Genomic DNA, 6,028 nt, shown 5'->3' with positions numbered 1-6,028 from the left:
AAAAAAAACCAAAAAAACTTGTGTAAGAATACAATGCCCCATGAAGCCTCTTTCAGAGAAGAATGTGAGGAGGGGAGAGCACCATGCACCGCTTCTGCCTACAGCTGTCCCTAGCCTGAACAGTCACACGGCCATTTCTGATTCTTTTAGGAGTTTGAATGGACCATGGCAGGATGCTGGGCAGATGGCAAGGCACAAGAGGGTCTGGTGTGGTGGTTTAGAGAGGGCCTTACGTCTATAGTGGATGTCACAGGAGACACCCTTGTGTGCAAACCCCACAACTTAACAAAATACGCATACTACTGAGACAGCAGCAGCTGGATCTGTAATGTCCCCCAAAGGCTAATGTCCCCCATGCGCTAAAGACACTTATACCCCAGCTAGGACCTGCTGGGAAGTGTGAGACCTTGGGAAGGTGGAGTCTCATGGGAGATTTCAGGGGGTGTGTCCTACAGGAGAGGGTGAAGTCCCTCCCATTTCTTGGCTTTGCTCCTCCACGTGTCCCTTGGTGATGACGCCATCTAATCACAGGCCAAAGCAGTGGGGTAAATGGGTCATTGTGCCAAATAAACCTTTCCTCTCATTGTCTCGTGTATTTCACTGCCATCATAGAAAGCGGACTAATGCACCGAGATAAAGGCCAAAGTAGTCACATAAAACAGTCGAAATAGTTTTGGGGGAGGGGGTGTGAGATCTGCTGTTACAGAGAAACAGATGCTAGAATGACTTGGCTCTTTTACACCTGTACGAGTGGGGCTTAGAGACATCAACACTAGAAACATTGTAGCAGCCTTGGCTGGCCTCAGAATCTTGATTCTATTAACAGAAACACCTCTCTTTCCCTGGCAAGCACCAAGTGTCAGGCAGAGGCAATTGAACATGGTCTTCACAGACTCCCAAGTGCAGCCTTGACTCTCTCAGACCTGCTACAGAGAGGACAATTCCTCCATAGATCTCCCTAAAACTGATACTCAATGCCTGGCGCTCCCTTTGTGGAAAATGCATTGAGCAGCGTGTATCACGTTCCTCCTGCCCTTGAACGTGGGCCAAACACCCGAGTCCTCCTAAATCTCTTCATGCCCATTGGAGCTGTCCCTGGGAATGAAGAGATTTGAGGGTAGACAAGGAGTATGCTTCCCTGAGCCCAGAAATTACTGTAGGGATGAAGCAGCTGGTGGGGGTATCAATGGCCACACGAGAGTCCTGGATGAGTGGAGATCTGCGCTCTGCTGGCAAATCTTTCTGATTTCCCTTCAGTGGAAACACAGGCTGCAAATGTAGAAACGCACCCTGATTAGTTTTCCAAAGCCTGTACTCTAAGAAATGCCAATCAACTAGAGGCCATGCTGATCATAGTTAAAGAAAAAGACAAGAGAAGTGTCTTATGAATTGTACAAGCTCAACATGAAAGATTCCAGTCGTCACACTTAAAGAGACAAGGAAACACATTTCAACAGTAAATTAGTTCAACAATCCCCATATATGTGTGTGTGTGTATTTTTTTTGTGTGTATATATATGCTTGCTCTCAGTCTCTCTCTGTCCCTCTCTCTCCCTGTCTCTCTGTCTCTCTCTGNCTCTCTCTGTCTCTGTCTCTCTGTCTGTCTCTGTCTCTATCTATCTATCTATCTATCTATCTATCTATCTATCTATCTATCATCTATCTGAAACCTCATAGCTTTACACAAACTTCATTTCTTTCCTGTGAGAAGTGCAAATGAACTAGTCACTCTCCTGGGCTTTGGGTTCTGTGCAGTGACTTGCTAGACACTTCCATCTTTACAAAAAAAAGTACTTAATGAATGTGAATGTTATATGTACTTGCTTTCTGAATGTATGTGTTGTTTATGTATAGTGGAACATGTAGGTGTACGTGCACATGTATGCACATGCGTGTGAACATAAAAAGAGGTTAGCGTCAAGTGCCTTGTTTTCCACTTTTAAAATATTGTTATTCGTATCTCTCTGTGTCTGCCTCTTTTTGTCTCTCTGTCTCTGTCTCTGTCTCTCCCTCTGTGTGTGTGTGTGTGTGTGTGTGTGTGTGTGTGTGTGTGTGTGTGTAGAAGAGGGAGTTGTGCTGAGAACCGACCTCAGGCTGAGCCATCTCTCAGTCCCCCGGTGTAGCACTCCATATTGTTTTTATGGTTGTCTCTCACTGAGCCTGGTGCTCACCAACTGGCTACAGCAGTTGCAAGCCGCTTTCATCTTTAAGATGCAGTCTCCCCAGGCACTGGGGAGGAGGAAGTGGATGCTGGCACATTCACGGATCTTTAGCCCGCTTCATTCCACTGGCCAGGATTCAGGAGTCTACCTCCCAGTCTCATGCAAGGGGGCTGCCAGATGCAGCCCAGGAAGGAAAGACACTTTCCCACCCCAGGACCTTTACACAATACTTCTAAGTTCTGCTGATCTGGGCTCAAATGTCACTTCTTCGGGGAGTAACACCAAGGGAGGGCTGGAAGCTTGGTTCCCCAGACACTGTCACCTAAAGTGGTGACAATAGCAGCCTTTATGGCTTGACCCACGTGCTCAGCAGCAGATGGGACTCTTCCTTTGAGAGAGACCTCCTGGCCGCTGCTGGAGGAGAGGCCACGAAGACATTTCTATTTTTAAGAAAGGGCAGCTCCCCTGGTGGCGTCCCGAGGAAAGGGCAGCTACGCATGACGCTGTCTTTGATGAACGGCGTTGACTCCAGAGGCACATTTCACTAATGTTCTCTGAAAAAGGCTTATAAATTATTCAGCCGCACAGCTGTCTGGGAGAGGCTCCGGATGGTTCCTGCTAGGTGGCTGGGAAAAAGCTGAGGCCCAGGAGAGGCTGGGAGGGCAAGTGGTCAGAGCTGCAGAGACTGCTTGTCCTCCCCTCCTCTAGGCATCCCTATGTGGGCTCAAGTTGAGCCACCTCTAAATCTAGTTTTATTAGCGTTCAGTGTGGGCGACCAGTGGTCTCTGGTGATGCAAGTCAGCAGCGAGAATATGGGTGACGCAGGAGAAAGGTCCTCCTGGATGGGGTTTAGAGAATAAGTCAGAGTTTACGTGGTGAACAGCAGAGAGTGGGCAAGAGGCACCCCTGAAGGGTGGAGCTCTGTGGTAAGGTGTGACTGTCTAAAAATGAGCATGGCTGCAGGTTCAGGCAGGCCCAGGACTCCAGGCCACTGGTCCACGCTCTCCTTAGGAGTGGTGGCAAGGGGTTAAGAAGACATTGGACACAGATCTGCCAAAAAAAATGGCTCAGCTTTTTATAACTGACCCCACATTTGATGTCAGAGCCGAAAAGGAACTTTGCCGGATCACCCAGCAAGCATAAAGTTCTGTCTGTCCTGCCTGCCTGCCTCACGGGGGACAAAGGTATGGAGCCACACCCAGGCTGAAGCTGGTCATTGATGTGCCAAAGCCAACCTGTATAACTGTTACTGTTTTTGCAGGAAGCAGGCCAGCCCAGGGTCCTGCTGCTTGGTTGATGGTGTTTGGTTAAGATGGAGCCAGCTGATGGCTGCCAGTGGTTGGCAGAGCTGGGGTGTATGGACTTCCCTGTGATGTCCTCTCCCCTCTTTGCTGTGGCTCTCTGCCTTCTGCTGCTGTTTGGATGCACGCTTGGGAGTGGGGCCCTGGGTGAGTGGAGCTAAGTGGAGATAACCCTCACAGCCCTGACCTCATTGCAACAGCACATGTGTGAGTTGAGTCCTGGAGCTGAGATGGTTTCCTGGTGCGTGGGATCAACCCCCAGGCAACACAATGGCTGACTGCCAGGTCTTGTCTGCAGTTTGGTGGATGTTCTTCTTTGGACTGGCTTCATCGCTGCTATGTGCCTCAGTTTCCCTAGGTTTGAGCGGCACTCTTAGCTCAGAGGGTGAGTGGAGTGAGCAGTGCATACCCAGGACGTGCTCTGGGAGTATTCGTCAAGGCAGATGAAGGTGAATCCATGGGAACCCTTCTTCTTCCTCTCTCCAGCAGAGGCCAGCCAGGGACTGCAGCCTTGGCAGGCAGATTCTGGCTGCAGTCCATACTTGAGACCTTCTAATTGGCACGGGCGAGGAGTGTTTCCAACCCCTCCTCAGGCCCGGGTGGCTTCTGGGTGACAAGCCACTGTCAGCTGCTTTTAACAAGCTTCAGGTTCTGACCAAGGTACCGCCTGGACTAGGTCTGGGCTAATTGGATCCTTCTGAAAGACCATCAAAGGGATACTGATAAAAGTAGCCCCAACCAAGTCTCACATCCGCCAGGAAGGTATCCGCAGAATAGATCCCAGCCTCTTAGGTCTGGCCTTCCACTGGGGACACCTCTGCCGGGCCTCACAGCCCCTGGGGGTGGGGGTGGGAGTAGGGGTGGTCAGGGAGGGACAATGACGTGAAGCTCTCTGCAAACCTCTGCATGAAGCCACCCATCTGGAGGAGCAGTAAGCTCAGGGTCTGTTGAGGGACCCCACTGCTCGATGGCGGTGGCGGCTGTTGAGTGATAAGCAGCTGGGGCCTCCTTGTGTCCCAGATTGATCCTGGCACGGCAGGCGCCCAAAGTTTTCTGCTAATTAAAAGCAGGTTTTGACATTTAGGGCTTTTTTTTTTTTTTTTTTTTTTTTTTTTTTGCCAGAGACAGCTCACGCTCTGCTGTCAGCTGAGAATGGAAGTGTCAGGTTTTCCCCCAAGCTGGTGGCCCTGCACAGCTGGGCCTATGGTTGCAGACTTTCGAACGCTTTTATTTATTTACTGACTGTATTTGTGTGATTCTCCACACTTCACAGAGGATTTGACTACGCCTTAAGAGCAGGTCTGACTTCATATGGAGGGGTGGGGTGGGGGAGGTACGAGGCATTTGAGGACGGAAAGGGCTGTGTGTAAATTCCCCGAGTGCACTTGGGCGAGCCACTTGGTCTCTTTGGAGGCTCAGAAACAGGCCTGTCCCTGTCTTTGTCCAGTGGGGGCACCCAGTTACTTCTCTATTGAAGACAAAATAGGATCTACAACACACTGGCTGCTTAATAGAAGCTTCTGGAACAGGCTTGTATACAAAGAAAGGTTCACCAAATTTAAAAAAAAAAAAAAAAAAAAAAGCCGGGCGTGGTGGTGCACGCCTTTAATCCCAGCACTCAGGAGGCAGAGGCAGGCGGATTTCTGAGTTTGAGGCCAGCCTGGTCTACAAAGTGAGCTCCAGGACATCCAGGGCTATACAGAGAAGCCCTGTCTGCAAAAACAAAAACAAAAACAAAACCAAACAACAACAACAACAACAAAAGAACGGGAATGCACAGCACCCATAGGTTCTACCTTGTCCAGGTTTCATAGCTTTTTTGTGCCTCTGTAAAGTGCAAGGCTAGGGAAACTAAGCCAGGGCTCTGCCCTTGAGGACAGGCAGTGTTGGTGGCTCCTATGGGGAGGGAGGTCAAGGATGGAAGCAGGGTGTGGGCTGAGGTTGCAGAGTCCTTCCAGGCTAGCCTCATTCTGGCTTCTTCTCAGTCTTTCCTGAGCTCTGGGCTCCCGGTTTCCACATCCCCACGCCCCAATGTGCCCAATGTGGAATGAAAAGGGTCAGGAGTGGGAGGCTCTATGCAGGTCCAGACATCTTCAGCGGCTGACCTGTGTGTTGGTTTCTAGGAGCACATCCAAGTGACCCTGGACCACCCAGAGATGCCGAGGGAAATGCTTCTGTGGGTTCTGTCAGAGCGACCGGCCAGGAATCTAACATGGAGAGCATAGGCGAGAGACAGTGGCCGTGGAGGGACTCTGTCAGTTCCGTTCTCATTCCTATGACAAGATGCCTGTCAAAGACGATTTAAAGGAAGCATGGTTTGTTTGGACTCGCGGTTTGAGTGTGCACTCCACCGTGGTGAGGGAGACCAGAGGCAGGGGTTTAAGGTGACTGGTCAGTCAAATCGCACCTGCAGTTGGGAAGCAGAGACGAGCATCAGTGCTCAGATCACTTTCTCCTTTTGACTCAGGCTAGGACCCCAGCCTGTGGGATGGTGCCGCCCACAGTTAGCAGGACCCCAGCCTGTGGGATGGTGCCGCCCACAGTTAGCAGGACCCCAGCCTGTGG

This window comes from Mus pahari, chromosome 17 (genome assembly GCF_900095145.1).
Source record: "Mus pahari chromosome 17, PAHARI_EIJ_v1.1, whole genome shotgun sequence".
NCBI lineage: Eukaryota > Metazoa > Chordata > Mammalia > Rodentia > Muridae > Mus > Mus pahari.
This window is presented reverse-complemented; position numbering follows the sequence as displayed.